Here is a 17489-nt window from a genome sequence, read left to right on the forward strand (position 1 = left end):
TAATTCAATCTACAGTAAAAAATTTTAAATGCCTGATAAGTTCATATTTCATATTGAAACCAGTGAAGGGGCTTTTCACTGTTGAATATTATGTTGGCTGTGGGTTTTTCACAAATGGCCTTTACTATGTTGAGATATGTTCCCTCTATACTCACTTTGTCGAGAATTTTTGTCATGAATGGATGTTGAATTAAGTGAAATGCATTTTCTGCATCTATTGAAATGATCATGTGATTTTTATCTTTCCTTTTGTTAATGTGGTGTATCACCTTGATTGATTTGCAAATGTAAAACCATTCTTATGACCTTTGAATAAATACAACGTGATCATGGTGTAGGATCCTTTTTATGTTTTATTGGATTCTTTTTTTTTTTAATTAATTAATTAATTATTTATTTATTTTTGGCTGTGTTGGGTCTTCGTTTCTGTGCGAGGGCTTTCTCTAGTTGTGGCAAGCGGGGACCACTCTTCATCGCGGTGCGCGGGCCTCTCACTATCGTGGCCTCTTTTGTTGAGGAGCACAGGCTCCAGACGCGCAGGCTCCATAGTTGTGGCTCACGGGCCCAGTTGCTCCGCGGCATATGGGATCTTCCCAGACCAGGGCTCGAACCCGCGTCCCCTGCATTGGCAGGCAGACTCTCAACCACTGCGCCACCAGGGAAGCCCCCGTTTTATTCGATTCTGTTTGCTAATATTTTGTTGAGGATTTTTGAATCTATATTCATCAAAGATATTGGCCTCTAATTTTCTTTTTTGGTAGTGTCTTTGTCTGGTTTTGGTATCAGGATAATGGTAGGCTCATAGAATGAATTTGGAAGTATTCCCTCCTCTTTAATGTTTGGGATAGTCTGAGAAGGATAGGTATAAGTTCTTTGTGTGTTTGGTGGAATTGCCTTGTGAAGCCATCTGGTCCTGGACTTTCGTTTGCTGGGTTTTGTTTTTTTTTTTAAAGATTCAATTTCTGAGGACCCAACAATTTCCCCATTAGTACCTCAGGGAGGTGAAAGGCACATGACACAGCACATGTGACAGGTCCCTGAGGATTACAATTGGCATGTGTTATAAGCTATTATTATGAAAACTTTGTCTCTCACACATGTACAAGGCAGCACAGATCAAAATGCTCATGGTTTAAGACACACATAATTTCAATGTTAGGAAAACATAGAGGGAAAACCACATGAAACAGGGAAAGGTGAAATACTGATTATAAAACTCTCAATAGCACTTTAAAATATGGCATTCTATTTCTTTGTTCCACATGGATTGGCTAGTCTTCAAACCAACTCTGATGTTTAGCTTAGTGACTTCACTGTGTAAATATCTATGGCTACTTATTACCAGAAGGCACACTCACCTCTGTATAGACAGAACTTACAGCCTGCAAAATTCAATTTCTGTTACTGACCCTTTAAATAATTTCAGCACCTTGAAATGAGTTTGAGGATTAAAATACACACACACACACACACACACACACACACATTCACCTAGACAAACACTCAAAAAAAAAAAAAAGAAAAAAAAAAGATTCAATTTCACTTCTAGTGATTGGTCTGTTCAAGTTATCTGTTTCTTCTTGACTCGGTCTTGGCAGGCTATATATTTCTAGTAATTTCTTCTAGATGGTCCAATTTGGTGGCATATAACTGTTCTTAGTATTCTCTTATGATTTTTCATATCTCTGTGGTATTGTTGTTATTTCTCCTCTTTCATTTCTTATTTTATTTATTTTGGTCCTCTTTTCTTCTTGCTGAGCCTAGCTAAAGGCTTATGAATTTTGTTTATTTTTTCAAAAAAAACCAACTCTTAACTTCATTGATCTTTTCCATTGTCTTTTTAGTCTCTATTTTATTTTTATTTCTACTTTGATTTTTATTATTTTTTCCTTCTACTGACTTTGGGCTTTGTTCTTTTTCTAGTTCCTTTAGGTGTAAGGATAGATTGTTTGAGATTTTTCTTGTTTCTTGAGGTAGACCTGTATTGCTATAAACTTCCATCTTAGTACCTCTTTTGCTGCATCCTGCATATTTTGGTATGTCATATATCATTTGTCATCAGGGTATTTTTATTTTCAGTTCACCTTTGATTTCTCCAGTGACCCAGTAGCATGTTGTTTAGCCTCCATATATTTGTGATTTTTCCTGCATTCTTCTTCTAGTTGATTTCTAGTTTCATACCACTGTGGTTGGAAAAGATACTTGATACGATTTCAATCTTCTTAAATTTAGCGAGGCTTGTTTTGCATTCCAACATATGGTCTATCCTTGAGAATGTTCCTTGTGCACTTGAGATGAATGTGTTTTCTACTGCATTTGGGTGGAATGTTTTATATAAATCTATTAAGTCTATCTGGTATAATGTTTCATTGAAGACCACTGTTTCCTTGTTGACTTTCTATTTGGATAATCAATCAATTGATTTAAGTGGGATGTTAATGTCCCCTACTATTACTGTGTTGCCATCAATTTCTCCCTTTATGTCTGTTAATAACTGCTTTATATATTTTGGTGCTCCCATGTTAGGTGCATATATATTAATAAATATTATGTCTTCTTGATGGATTGTCCCCTTTAATATTATATAATGTCCATCTTTGTCTCTTGTTACCTTTTTTTGGCTTGAAGCCTATTTGTCTGATATAAGTATGGCTACACCTGCTTTCTTTTGGCTGCCATTTGCTTGGAGTATCATTTTCCATCCCTTCACTTTGAGCCTATGTTTGTTTGTAGAAATGAGATGAGTCTTCTAGGGGTAGCATTTAGTTAGGCCTAGTTTTTTTATCCATCTAGCCACTCTGCATCTTTTGATTGGTAAATTCAATCCTTTTACATTTAGGGTGATTATTGATATATGAGGATTTATTACTGCCATTCTATCTTTTGTCTTCTGGTTGTTCTATATCTCCATTGTTTCTTTTTCCTCGTCTTTCTGTCTGTCATTTTAGTTTGGTGGTTTTCTATGATTTTTTTTATTTCATCTTTTTTAATGTTTCACGTCTCTGCTCTAGATTTTTGTTTTGTGGTTACCATGAGGTTTGTATAAAATATCTCATAGGTATCTCTTTCTGCTCATAGCATCTTATGTTCATTTGCCTCTACAGGTTCTATCCTTTTCCTCTTTCCCTTTTATGTTATTGTTGTCACAAATTATCCCTTTTTATGTTGTGAGTTTATTACCAAATTGAAGTAACTGTAGTTATTTTTAATGCTTCTTTCCCTTTAACCTTTATGATATAATTAAATGTTTAACAAGCTATTCTGATATAGAATTGGAATTTTCTGATTCTGTCTGTCTGCTTCTCACCTTACGCAAAGTTTTGTATAATGTTGCCTCTTCATTTAAGGTAGAAGAGCTCCTTTCAACATTTCTTGTAATGAAGTGGTGATGAACTCCCTCAACTTTGGTTGGTATTGGAAAACCTTTATTTATCCTTCATATCTGAAGGATAACTTTGCTGTATAGAGTAATTTTTGTTTGACGTTTTTAATCTTTCAATATTTTGAGTATGTCATTTCAGTCTCATCTGACCTGTAGAGTTTCTGCTGAAAAATCTGCTGATAGCCTACCAGGGGTATCTTTAAGGTTACTGTATTATTTCCCATGGCTGTCTTTCAAATTCTTTCTTTACCATTGACTTTTTTTTAAATTTATTTATTTTTGGCAGCGCTGGGTCTTTGTTGCTGCGTACGGGCTTTCTCTAGTTGCTGTGAGTGGGGGGCTACACTTCATTGTGGTGCTCAAGCTTCTCACTGTGGTGGCTTCTCTTGTTGCGGAGCTCAGGCTCTAGGCAAGTGGGCTTCAGTAGTTGTGGCATGTGGGCTCAGTAGTTGTGGCTCGTGGGCTCTAGAGCTCAGGCTCAGTAGTTGTGACGCATGGGCTTAGTTGCTCCGCGGCATGTGGGATCTTCCCAGACCAGGGTTCGAACCCATGTCCCCTGCATTGGCAGGTGGATTCTCGACGACTGTGCCACCAGGGAAGTCCCTACCATTGACTTTTGACAGTTTTAATATAATGTGTCTTGGAAAAAGTTCTTTTGTGATGAATTAATTAGGCATCCTATTAGCTTCATTGACTTGTATATCCAGTTCCTTCCCCAGGTTTGGGATGTTTTCAACTATTATTTCTTTAACTAAGATCTCTTCTCCCATCTCCCTCTCTTCTCCTTATGGGATATCCATTATTATTATGTTGCCTTTTCTAATGGAATTGGAGAGTTCTCATAGAATTTCTTCATTTTTAAGAAAACTTCATTCCCTCTCCTCTTTTACCTGTATCATTTCTAGATTTCTAACTTCAAGCTCATTTATTCTCTTTTCTTTGTAGTCTGATCTGTTTCCAATGCTTTCCAATGCATTTTAATCTCATTTTTTGAGTTCTGAAGCTCTAGAATTTCAAATCTCTTTGGTTCTTTTTTAGAGTTTCCATCTCTTTGGTACAGTATTCCTTCTTTCCATAAATTTTGTTCCTGAGTGCATTGAACTGCCTTTCTGAGTTTTCTTTTAGCTCACTGAGTTTCTTCATGAAAGCTATTTTGAATTCTCTATCATTTAGATCACAGTCTTTCATGACTATGTTTGGTTTCTGGAGAATTGTCATTTTCTTTTTGTGATACAATGTCACTGTGGTTTTTCATGGTGCTTATGAGTTGTTACTCTGTCAGCACATTTGAAGTAGCAAATACCTTTCATATTTAGGTAAAGCTTTGCTTACTTTGATTCTAATATTTCAACAGGTTGGCATTTAGAGACCTAACTGTTGTTTTTAAGTAGGTGACACTACAGCACAAGTTTTTGGTTTCTCTTACCTGAGCTACTTCTGGGTGTATTTGAGAATCAACACTTTCTGCCCAACACTGCTTCTGCCAGAGGTGTCACCAGTGCCCTTAGTGTCAGTTGCTTTTGCCTCTGAAGTCACTGGTGCCTTGCTGCTGCTAGTGTCACTTCTCTCTCTGGTGTCACTGCCAAAGGTACTGGAATGACTGGCACCTTCACCACATCTGGGGTCACCTAGGTTGCAGGCACTGCCACCATGGTGGGGGAGGTGTGTAGGGTAGAGGGGGAGCTGGAGTCACAGGTGCCCCTTCTGCATCCAGGGCAGTCAGGTTGTAGGGCACTGCTACTGTGGGAAGGGGGACTGGATTCATTCACACCATCACAGCTGAAAGTACTGGCATAATGGGACCTGCAGATACTGTACCCAGTTCCCTGTACCTGTGGACACCTCAGTGGCTTTGTGGTGGGAGTCATGTGTGCTGTCTTCACTATGCCTACTGGGTTAGATGGGGCTGTAGGCTCACCTGCTGTGGCTGAGGGGTAGCTGGTTTCACAAACACAGGATCCCCTACCCAGGTTTCACCTCCTCTGTGTGTTCCCATACACCCACCTTCAGATGTACAGTTGTGTGAATCTCTCTGGAGTCCTGATATTTTGGGCAGAGTAATCTTTGTTGAGTTATGGATATATTACTAGTTGTAGATTGAAGAGGAAAGACAAAGGACACATCTCACACCTCCATGGTGCTGACATCACCTCCTCCTTACCACTCTTGCAAAACCTAATTTGATCAACTAACTAATGCTAAAACAGATACCATTTCTAGCAGATCCTGTACAATGAAGTAAACCCAAGTTCTGTATACCTTTTGATAACTGAATTTGAACTGAATTCCCCTTCCTCAATTAAAAAAAAACAAAAAGATAAAACAGAGATCAAAATGGCAGTATACAAGGACAATGGACACACCTCCCTTAACAAACACATCAAAACTAGAAGTACAAATAGAGCGACTCTCACTGAAATCAACCTGAGGACTAACATAACAGCTCTTCTACAACCAAGCCTGTAAAGAAATATCCACAATAAGTATGGCAGGAAGGAAGGAGACATGATATGATTGGGACCCACAACCCTAGTGGAGACACAGAAGAGGAAGGGGACATCACAGCCTCAGCGATCCTCCCTGCGTAGTGAAGGGATCAACTCACATATTAGGCACTCCAGTTCTGGGGTCCAACACTGAGAAGATGAGCCCCTTAGCTGGTTGGAAAACCAGTGGGGCTTACCAGAGTCCTATAAGAAACCAAGACTCTGTTCTTAAAGAATGCGTGAACATGGTCAACTAATCTATGACAAAGGAGGCAAGGATATACAATGGAGAAAAGACAGTCTCTTCAATAAGTGGTACTGGGAAAACTGAACAGCTACATGTAAAAGAATGAAATTAGAACACTCCCTAAAGCCATACACAAAAATAAACTCAAAATGGATTAGAGACCTAAATATAAGACCAGACACTATAAAACTCTTAGGGAAAGACATAGGAAGAACACTCTTTGACATAAATCACAGCAAGATCTTTTTTGATCCACCTCCTAGAGTAATGGAAATAAAAACAAAAATAAACAAATGGGACCTAATGAAACTTAAAAGCTTTTGCAAAGCAAAGGAAACTACAAACAAGATGAAAAGATAACCCTCAGAATGGAAGAAAATATTTGCAAACAAATCAATGGACAAAGGATTAATCTCCAAAGTATATAAACAGCTCATGCAGCTCAATATTAAAAAAACAAACAACCCCATCAAAAAATGGGCAGAAGACCTAAATAGATATTTCCAAAGAAGACATACAGATGGGCAAGAAGCACATGAAAAGCTGCTCAACATCACTAATTATTAGAGAAATGCAAATCAAAACTACAATGAGGTATCACCTCATACCAGTTAGAATGGGCATCATCAGAAAATCTACAAACAACAAATGCTGGAGAGGGTGTGGAGAAAAGGGAACCCTCTTGCACTGTTGGTGGGAATGTAAATTGGTACAGCCACTATGGAGAACAGTATGGAGGTTCCTTAAAAAACTAAAAATAGAATTACCATATGACCCAGCAATCCCACTACTGGGCATATACCCAGAGAAAACCATAATTCAAAAAGACACATGCACCCTAATGTTCATTGCAGCACTATTTACAATAGCCAGGTCATGGAAGCAACCTAAAAGCCCATCGACAGATGAATGGATAAAGAAGATGTGGTACATATATACAATGGAATATTACTCGGCCATAAAAAGGAACAAAATTGGGTCACTTGTAGAGACGTGGATGGATCTAGAGACTATCATACAGAGTGAAGTAAGTCAGAAAGAGAAAAACAAATATCGTATATTAACGCATGTATGTGGAACCTAGAAAAATGAAACAGATGAACTGGTTTGCAGGGCAGAAATAGCAACACAGATGTAGAGAACAAACGTATGAACACCAAGAGGGGAAAGTAGTGGGGGTGGAGTGATGGTGGTGGGATGAATTGGGAGATTGGGATTGACATTATACACTAATATGTATAAAATAGATAACTAATAAGAACCTGCTGTATAAAAAAATAAAGTTCAAAAATTAAAAAAAAAAGAGTGTGTGAAGAGACTTGCTTATTCCCAGTCACAGCATGGAAGCAGTGGGTTGAAAACTGCCTAGATCTCTGAACAGCTTGCCAGGACTTCCCCAGCATGCTCCCCAGCTTGAACCTGACTCATGCTCCAAAACCTCTTACTCCAGCATTGCTCCACACTAAGCAGAAGCAGCTGTTGTCAACAGTGCACACACTTGGCGGGAACAAGGCCAGCTTGGACCCAGACTGCTTCACCAGGACACAGGCAGCCATTGCCAGAGCATGTGTTAGTACCCCCAGTAGGGTGGTGCTGGCCACTGAACAAAGGAGAAGCCCTGGCTCACACCACCATGACTAGAGCCCTTCCAACTGCAGCCCAAGCTACGACCATAGTGGTGGCTGCTAACATACCCCAGGGGAAGATGCAGCTCTCCCTAAAAACCAATGTGCACATACACACTGCATAGACATGCTCCAACACAAGAACTAGCATTCAAGACCTGGATAGATAAGTGTTATAACTAATTTCATAGAAAGTTAAACAAAACAAGAAGACAGAGGAATATGTTTCAAATGAAAGAACAAGAAAAGAAACCTGAAAAAAACCCTAATGAAACAGATAAAGAGTACAAAGCAATAGTAATAAGAATGCTTACTGAATGGGGGAAAAGACTAGATGAACACAGTGAGAATTTTAACAAAGACTACAAAATATAAAAAGAACCAGTCAGAGCTAAGGAATGTAATAACTGAAATAAAAAATATATTAGAGGGAATTAACAGCAGATATAAGTGATATAGAAAAACACATAAACGATCTGGAAGATAGAATATTGGAAATAACCCAATCAAAACAGCAAAATGAAAACCAAATTTTTTAAAATGAGCATAGTTTAAGAGACTTCTGAGGCAACATTAAGAATACTAACATTCACATGATAGGGGTCTCAGAAGGAGAAAAGACAGAGAAAGGGGTAAAAATATATTTGATGAAATTCTGGCTGAATACTTACTGAACCTGAAGAGGGAGACAGATATCCAGATACAGGAAGCACAGAGAGTCTCAAATAAGATGAACCCAAACAAACCAAAAACAAGACATATCATAATTAAAATGGCAAAAGTTAAAGATAAAGAGAGAATTCTTAAGGCAGCAAGAAAAAAACAAAAAACAGAGACACACACAAGGGAGTCCCCAGAAGTCTATCAGCTGATTTTTCAACAGAAACTTTGCAGGCCAGAAGGGAGTGGCATGATATATTTAATGTGCTTAAAGGGGAAAAAACTACAAACTAGGATACTCTATCCAGCAAGATTATTATTCAGCATTGAAGGAGAGATAAAGAGCTTCTCAGACAAGCAAAAAATAAAAGTTCACAACACTGAACCAACCTTATAAGAAATGTTAAAGGCCTTTCTTTAAGTTAAAAATAAAAGGCTCCAATAAGAAATAAGAAATTATAGGAAGAGGAAAACTCACACTGGGAAAGGAAAATATATAGCAAAGGCTGTGGATGAACCACTTAAATAAACTAGTACCAAGGATAGAAGACAAAAATTGTAAAACCAAGTATAACTACAGTGAACAGTTAAGGGAAAAGCATGAAGAAGGGACTTCCCTCGTGGTGCAGTGGTTAAGAATCCACCTGCCAGTGCAGGGGACACAGGTTCGAGCCCTGGTCCGGGAAGATCCCACATGCTACAGAGCAAATAAGCCCATGCACTACAACTACTGAGCCTGTGCTCTAGTGGCCACGAGCCACAACTATTGAGCCCACATGCCACAACTACTGAAACCCATGCACCTAGAGCCCATGGTCCACAACAAGAGAAGCCACCGCAATGAGAAGCCCATGCACCACAACGAAGAGTAACCCCTTCTCGCTGCAACTAGAGAAAGCCCATGCACAGCAACGAAAACCCAATGCAACCAAAAATAAATAAATTAAATAATTAATTTTAAAAAACCATGAAGACGTAAAATATGACATCAAAACCACAAAATGTAGTTGGGGGAGTAAAAAAGTAGAGACTTTAGAATGTGAACTTAAACAATTACCAGTTTAAAACAAGTAGATATAGGCCAACATATATGGACTACATAGTAACCACAAATCAAAAAATTACAGTAGATATACAAAAACTAGAGAGAAAGGAATATAAACATAACACAAAATAAAATCATCAAACAATAAGCACAGAGACTAAAAACAGAAGGAAAGAACAGAGAAGAACCACAAAAACTACCAGAAAACAAATTACAAAATAGCAATAAGTAAATACCTATTGACAATCAATTTAACTGTCAATGGACTAAGTGCTTCAATCAAAACATGCAGGGTGCTGATTGGATGAAAAAACAAGACCCATCTACATGCTATCTACAAGAGACTCACTTCAGAACTAAAGACACACAGAGACTGAAAGATACAGGATGGAAAAAGATATTCCATGCAAACGGAAATGAAAAGAAAGCTGGGGTAGCAACACTCATATTAGACCAAGTAGACTTTAGAACAAAGTTTATTAATAAAAGACAAAAAAGGGCATTGTATAATGATTAAGGGATCAGTACAAAAGAGGATATAATGTTTGTAAACATAAATGCATCTAATGTAGAAACAATAAATATGAAAGTAATTATTAACAGATATAAAGGGAGAAATTGACAATAATACAATAATAGTAGGGTCTTTAACACCACTTACAACAATGGACAGATAATCCAGACAAAAAATTAATAAGTAAAGAGTGGCCTTAAATGACACATTAGACCAGTTGGATTTAATAGATAGCTACAGGAAATTCCATCCAGAAACAACAAAATACACATTCTTTTCTAGTGCACAGGGAACATTCTCCTGGATAGATCACACGTTAGGCCACAAAACGATTCTCAACAAGGTTAAGAGAGTAGAAAGTATACAAGCATCTTTTCCAGCCACAATGGTATGAAAATAGAATTCAATTACAAGAAGAAAATTGGAAAAACACAAACAAGTGGAGAATAAACAACTTGCTAATAATAAAAAAAGCAGTGGATCAACTATGAAATCAAAGAAGAAATAAGAAATTTCCTTGAGAAAAATGAAAAAAACACAACTTTGCAAAATCTATGGGACACTACAAAAGCATTTCTAAGAGGGTATTTTATAGCAATACAGGAATACCTCAAGAAATAATAAAAATCTCAATAAACAATCTAACCTATAATGTAAAGGAATTAGAAAAAGAAAAACAAACAGAAGCTGGGACTTCCCTGGTGGCGCAGTGGTTAAGAATCTGCCTGCCAATGCAGGGGACACAGGTTCAAGCCCTGGTCCAGGAAGATCCCACATGCCGTGGAGCAACTAAGCCCGTGTGCCACAACTACTGAGCCTGCACTCTAGAGCCTGTGAGCCACAACTACTGAGCCCACATGCCACAACTACCAAAGTCCATGCTCCTAGAGCCTGTGCTCCACAACAAGAGAAGCCACTGCATTGAGAAGCCCGTGCACCGCAACGAAGAGTAGCCCCCACTTGCCGCACCTAGAGAAAGCCTGCATGCAGCAATGAAGACCCAACACAGCCAAGAATAAATAAATAAATTCATTAAAAAAAAACAGAGGCCAAAGTCAGCAGAAGAAAGGAAATAATAAAGATCAAAGGAAATAAATAAAATAGAGACCAAAAAAAGGAGAGAGAGAGAGAGAGAGAGAGAACATCATTGAAACCAAGAGTGGGTTTTTTAAAAAGATAAACAAAATTGATAAGCCTTTAGCTAGGTTCACCAAGAAGGAAAGAGAGAGGACCCAAGTAAGCAAAATAAGAAAGGAAAGGAGATATTACAACCAATATTACAGAAATACAAACAATAATATTGGGTTGGCCAAAGAGTTCATTCAGTTTTTTCCGTAAGATGGCCCTAGTAGCACTTAATTGTCTTTAACTTCACTCAGAACAATTTTGTTAGATTGTATTGTGACAGCCATCATATCAGCCTGCATTTAAGAAAAAAAACTTATCAAAAATGGTGAATTTTTGTGTAGCCATTTTAATATTGAAGATGGAAGAAAAAGCAATATTTTCAACATATTATGCTTTATTATTTCAAGAAAGGTGAAAATGCAACTGAAACACACACACACACAAAAGGTTTGTGCAGTGTATGGAGAAGGTGCTGTGACTGATCAAATGTGTCAAAAGTGGTTTGCGAAGTTTCATGCTGGAGATTTCTCACTGCGTGATGCTTCATGGTCAGGTAGACCAGTTGAAGTTGATAGTGATCAAATCGAGACATTGAGAACAATCAACATTATACCGCACGGGAGATAGCCAACATACTCAAAATATCCAAATCAAGCGTTGAAAATCATTTGCACCAGCTTGGTTATGTTAATTGCTTTGATGTTTGGGTTCCACATAAGTGAAAAGAAACCTTCTTGACCGTATTTCCACATGCCATTCTCTACTTAAATGTAATGAAAGCATTCCGTTTTTAAAACAAATTGTGGTGGACGATGAAAAGTGGATACTGTACAGTAATGTGGAACAGAAGAGATCATGGGACAATTGAAATGAGCCACCACCAACCACACTAAAGGCCAGTCTTCATCCAAAGAAGATGATGTGTATATGATGAGATTGGAAGGGAGTCCTCTATTATGAGCTCCTTCCAGAAAACCAAACGATTAATTCCAACAAGTACTGCTCCCAATTAGACCAACTGATAATGGCACTTGATGAAAAGCGTCCAGAATTAGTCAACAGAAAACTCATATTCTTCCATCAAGATAATGCAAGACCGCTTGTTTCTTTGATGACCAGGCAAAAACTGTTACAGCTTGGCTGGGAAATTCTGTTTCCTCTGCCATAATCACCAGATATTACACTTTCAGATTTCCACTTATTTCAGTCTTTACAAAATTCTCTTAATGGAAAAAATTTCAATTCCCTGGAATACTGTAAAAGACACCTGGAAGAGTTCTTTGCTCAAAAAGATAAAGTTTGGGGAAGATGGAATTATGAAGTTGCCTGAAAAATGGCAGAAGGTAGTGGAACAAAAGGATGAATACGTTGTTCAATAAAGTTCCTGGTGAAAATGAAAAATGTGTCTTTTATTTTTACTTAAAAACTGAAGGAACTTTTTGGCCAACCCTATAGATTATGTGAATAGTTATATGCTAACAAATTGGACAACCTAGGAGATATGGATAAATTCCTAGAAAAATACAATCTTGCAATCATGAATCAGGAAGAAATAGATAATCTGAAAAGACTGAGTACTGGTATTGAAATTAAATCAGTAATCAAAAAGCTCTCAACAAACAAGCATCCAGGACCAGATAACTTCACAGGGAAGTTCTACCAAACATAGGAAGAGTTAATACCTATTCTTCTTAAACTATTCCAAAAAATTGAAGAGAAGGGAATACTGCCAAATTTATTCTATGAGACTACAACTACCATGATACTGAAACCAGACAAAACCACCAAAAAGAAAGAAAATCACAGGTCAATATTCCTAATGAATATAGATGCAAAAATTCTCAGCAAAATATTAGCAAATTTAATTCAACAACATATAAAAAGGATCAGACAGCATGGAAAAAGTGGGATTTATTTCAGGGGTGCAGGGATGGTTCAATATCCACAAATCAATCGATATAATACACAATATTAACAAAACAAAAAAAGAAAAATCACATAATTATCCCTATAGATGCAGAAAACTAACATTTGACAAAATTCATCAACCATTTGTGATAAAAATTCTCAACAAAGTTGGTATAGAAGGAAGATATCTCTACATAATTAAGGCCATTCAAGACAAACCCAAAACTAATATCATACTCAATGTTGAAAAACTTAAAGCCTTTCCTCTAAATTCTGGAACATGGCAAAGATGCCCACTGATGCCACTTCTATTTAACATAGTACTGGTGGTCCTGTCCAGAGAAAGTAGGCAAGAAAAGAAATGTCATTGAACTTGGAATGGAAGAGGTAATACTGTCACTATTTGCAGATGACATGATACTATATATAGAAAACCCTAAAGTCTCCACCCAAAAACTATTAGAACTAATAAATGAATTCAACAAGGTTGCAGGATACAATATTAAAATATAGAAATCTTTCTATACACTAATAATGAACTATCAGAAGGAGAAAGCAAGAAAACAATCCCGTTTACAATTGCACCAAGGGAATAAAATACTTAGGAATAAACTAAACCAGATAGGTGAAAGGCCTGTACACTTAAAGTTTTAAGACATTGATGTAGGAAACTGAAGATGATACAAAGAAATGGAAAGAGATCCCATGCTCTTGGATTATAAGAATTAATATTGTTAAAATGTCCATACTACCCAAAACAGTCTACAGATTTAATGCAATCCCTATCAAAATACTCAAGATATTTTTCACAGAACTATAAAAAATAATCCTAAAATTCATATGGGATTACAAAAGAATCCAAATTGCCAAAGCAATCTTGAAAAAAAAAGAACAAATCTGGTGGTTTTGCCCTCCCAGCTTTTATCCTACAAAGCTACGGTAACCACAACAGCATAGTACTGGCACAAAAACAGACTTAAAGGTCAGTGAAACAGTATAGAATGCCCAGAAATTAAACCCCAGAAATTAAACCCATGTACCTATAGTCAGTTAATCTAGGACAAAGGAGGCAAGAATATACAATGGAGAAAAGACATTGGTGCTGGGAAAACTGGACAGCTACATGTAAAAGAATGAAATTAGAACATTCTCAACACCATATACAAAAGTAAACTCAAAATGGTTTAAAGACTTAAAGGTAAGACCAGATACAATAAAACTCCTAGAGGAAAACATAGGCAGAACACTCTTTTACATAAATCATAGCCATATTTTTTTGGATCTGTCTCCTAAGGCAAAAGAAATAAAAGGAAAAATAAACAAATGGAGCCTAATTAAACTTAAAAGCTTTTGCACATCGAAGGAAACCACTGACAAAACAAAAGACAGCCTACTGAATGGGAGAAATTTTTGCTAATGTTATGTCTGATAAGGTGTTAATATCTAAAATATATGAAGAGTTCATACAACTCAGTATGAAAAAAGTCATACAACCTGATTTAAAATGGGCAAAAGACCTGAATAAAGAAGACATACAAATGGACACAGGCACATGAAAAGATGCTAACATCACTAATCATCAGGGAAATGCAATTCAAAACCACAATGAGATATCACCTCACACCTGTCAGAATGGTCAAAAAGCAACAAATAATAAACGTTGGTGAGGATGTGGAGAAAAGGGAACTCTGGAACACTGTTGATGGGAATGTTAATTGGTACAGTCAATGTGGAAATTGGAGTACTTCAAAAAAACTCAAAATATTCAATAGAACTACCATATGATCCAGCAATTCAAATTTTGGGTATATATCTGAAACATACAAAAGCACTAATTCAAAAAGATATATGCAGCCCAAAGTTCAATATCAGTATTGTTTATAATACTCAAGATATGAAAGCAATCCAAGTGCCCGTCAACAGATTAATATTTAAAGAGGACATGGTACCTATACATAATGGAATACTACTCAGCCACAAAAACGTGGAACATCATGGATGGACTTGGAGGGTATGCTTAGTGAAGTAAATCATGCAAAGACAAATATTGTATGTTTTCACTTATATGTGGAATTTAAAAAATAAAAGAATAAATGAAAAAATAAGGGACAAATCAAAGAAACAGCCAAGAGAATAAAAATTAATTAAAGAAAAAATTCAATAGAACTAGAAAACGATTGAAATGAAATACAGGCAAAGATGATTCAACATTCATATAATGGAGTCTGAAAGCAAAAACAAATTATTTAAATAGAACACTTAGTTTAAACTATAGTCCAAGAAAACATATTAGATTTTTTAAGCTTGAATTTACATGATAAAAGAACCTATAGAGTACCTAAAAATAAAGCAACCAAATGGTTACCTACTGCAAACTTAAAGGTCAATGAAGAATACTCAGTGTCTCTAGAAGGGACAGAAGACCAAAAAACCTGTAAAGGGAAGAAAATTAGACTGGCGTCACATTTCTCAAGAGCAACATACAAATAAAAGCAAAAATTGAGCAGCGTTTTCAAAAAAAACTCAAAAAAGAAACTGTGAGCTAATATTTATATCCAACCAAGTTATGCTTCAAGTACTAAGTATCAATCAAAAAAATACTTTGAACATGCAAAAACCTCAGGTGATACTATACAAAAGTACTTTGTGAGAAATCTACTAGAAGATGGATTTGTACAACCAAAGATGAATGGTAAAGTATCAGCAAAATAATTGATGATGAGCTTTTAGTATATTTAATTGTAAAACTAAGGACAAAACAAGGGAAGGACAAAGGTAGAAGAATAATGCTAAGATATGAGAGGAGAAGGAGAAAGATAAAAGATAAAAGGCAGTAAAATAAGTTCATTGATAATTGCACAGGTAATAGTTAAGAGTCAAATAATGCCATTAAAAACTGAAAAAAATATATATGTATAATAAAGGTTAAATAATTTTTTTCAAATAATAGCAAAGAAAACACAGTACATAGGAAAAGAAACAATACTCATTAATGACACAAATAATTTCCTTATCAACCTTGTTAATAAATGTGAATGGGCTTAAATAATCTATTAAAACGAAATATTTTAAAATTGTATCACAAAACAAGACCTCATTCCATGCTGTATATAAGAGACCTACCTAAAACGAAATGTTTTAGAAAGGATAAAAATAAAGGGATATAAAATATATGCCAAGGAAGTAGAAAAAAGAAGAAAGCAATATTGTGTTCCTGATATATAATTATATAATTCAAACCAGAAGGCATTAAATGTGAAAAAGAAAGATGTTCTTTAACAACAAAGCTACGATTTGTGTGTAAATATGACAATTATAAATATCTATGGAACAAATAACATAGCAACCACCCTTATAAAAACTACAGGAAACATAGACACCCATAATAAGAGAAGATTTTAACACTCTTCTCAGGCAGACAAAAAATAAACAAGGATATAAAAGACCTACACAACTTACATGTATTCATATAACGTAAATTATATAATATGTATATACACTGAAGTACATTCTGATAGTGAGAATACATTTTCTCAAGTACAGAGGGAAATTCACAGAAATTGTTCATATATTAGATCACAAAAAATTATTATTTAAATACTATAAAATAGGAACATAAAAAGTACTCTCTGATATCAATACAAGTAGAAATAACTAATGTTTAATAAAATCTTTCCACCAGAAAATTTTTAAACCTTATATTAAATAACTCCTAAATGACAAGTGACTTAGATACAACAAAATGATAGAATTTCTAAAAAGTAATTGTAATGAAAACCATACATTTGAGAACTTATAGAGTACATTGAAAGCAGTGATCAAAGAAAACTTCATGGCCTCAACCACAAATCAAAAATAATGAAAGAATGAAAAAATCAATTAAATTCCTAACTTAAAGAACTAAAACAACAAAGTAAAAGAAAAAAAAAGCATAAGGAATACAGGATAAAGATAAAAGTAAGAATTAATGAACAAGGGAGTCAAGATAGCAGACTAGGAGGACACAGAATTCGCATCTCCACACAACTAAGGCACCTACCAGGCACCGGTGGGGGACCATAGACACCTAAGGAGATAGGAGGAACACCCAGCGACCAGTTGTTCCAATTATATTTTTATTTTTCCTATTATATTTTTTCTTTTTCTAATTTTATTTTGTTTTTTATTCTTTGATATTGTACTCCTTTTTTCTTTCTTCTTCTTCTTATTTTTTTTTTTTGCCATGCCACACAGCTTGTGGGATCTTGGTTCCCAGGCCGGAGGTCGGGCCCAAGCTCCTGTGGTGGGAGCTCCGAGTCCAAACTGCTGGACTGACAGAGAAACTCAGACCCCAAAGAATATTAATTGGAGTAAGGCCTCCTGGACGTCCTCATCTCACCACAAAGACCAGGCTCTAACCAACTGCATGCAAATTCGAGTGCTGGACACCTCAGGCCAAACAACCAGTAAGACAGGAATTCAGCCTCACCATCACAAAAAAACCCAAAAAACAAA

At 36.1% G+C, this 17489-nt stretch overlaps 1 protein-coding gene across 2 annotated transcripts in view; it reads right to left on the reverse strand.

The window, feature by feature from the left end:
* The window catches only part of H1-7 (H1.7 linker histone), a 103726-nt gene that overhangs the window by 75121 nt on the left and 11116 nt on the right, over positions 1–17489 (reverse strand). Inside the window, exon 2 of one of the 2 annotated variants that reach the window (XR_014252613.1) lies at positions 934–15427. The exons of the other annotated variant lie outside the window; for it this stretch is intronic. The gene's annotated coding sequence lies outside the window, so the exon portion shown is untranslated. Of the gene's footprint in view, positions 1–933; positions 15428–17489 lie in introns of those variants that run through there. 2 annotated transcript variants of the gene reach the window in all.

This window comes from Balaenoptera physalus (genome assembly GCF_965194825.1).
Source record: "Balaenoptera physalus genome assembly, chromosome: 13".
NCBI classification, from domain to species: Eukaryota; Metazoa; Chordata; class Mammalia; order Artiodactyla; family Balaenopteridae; genus Balaenoptera; species Balaenoptera physalus.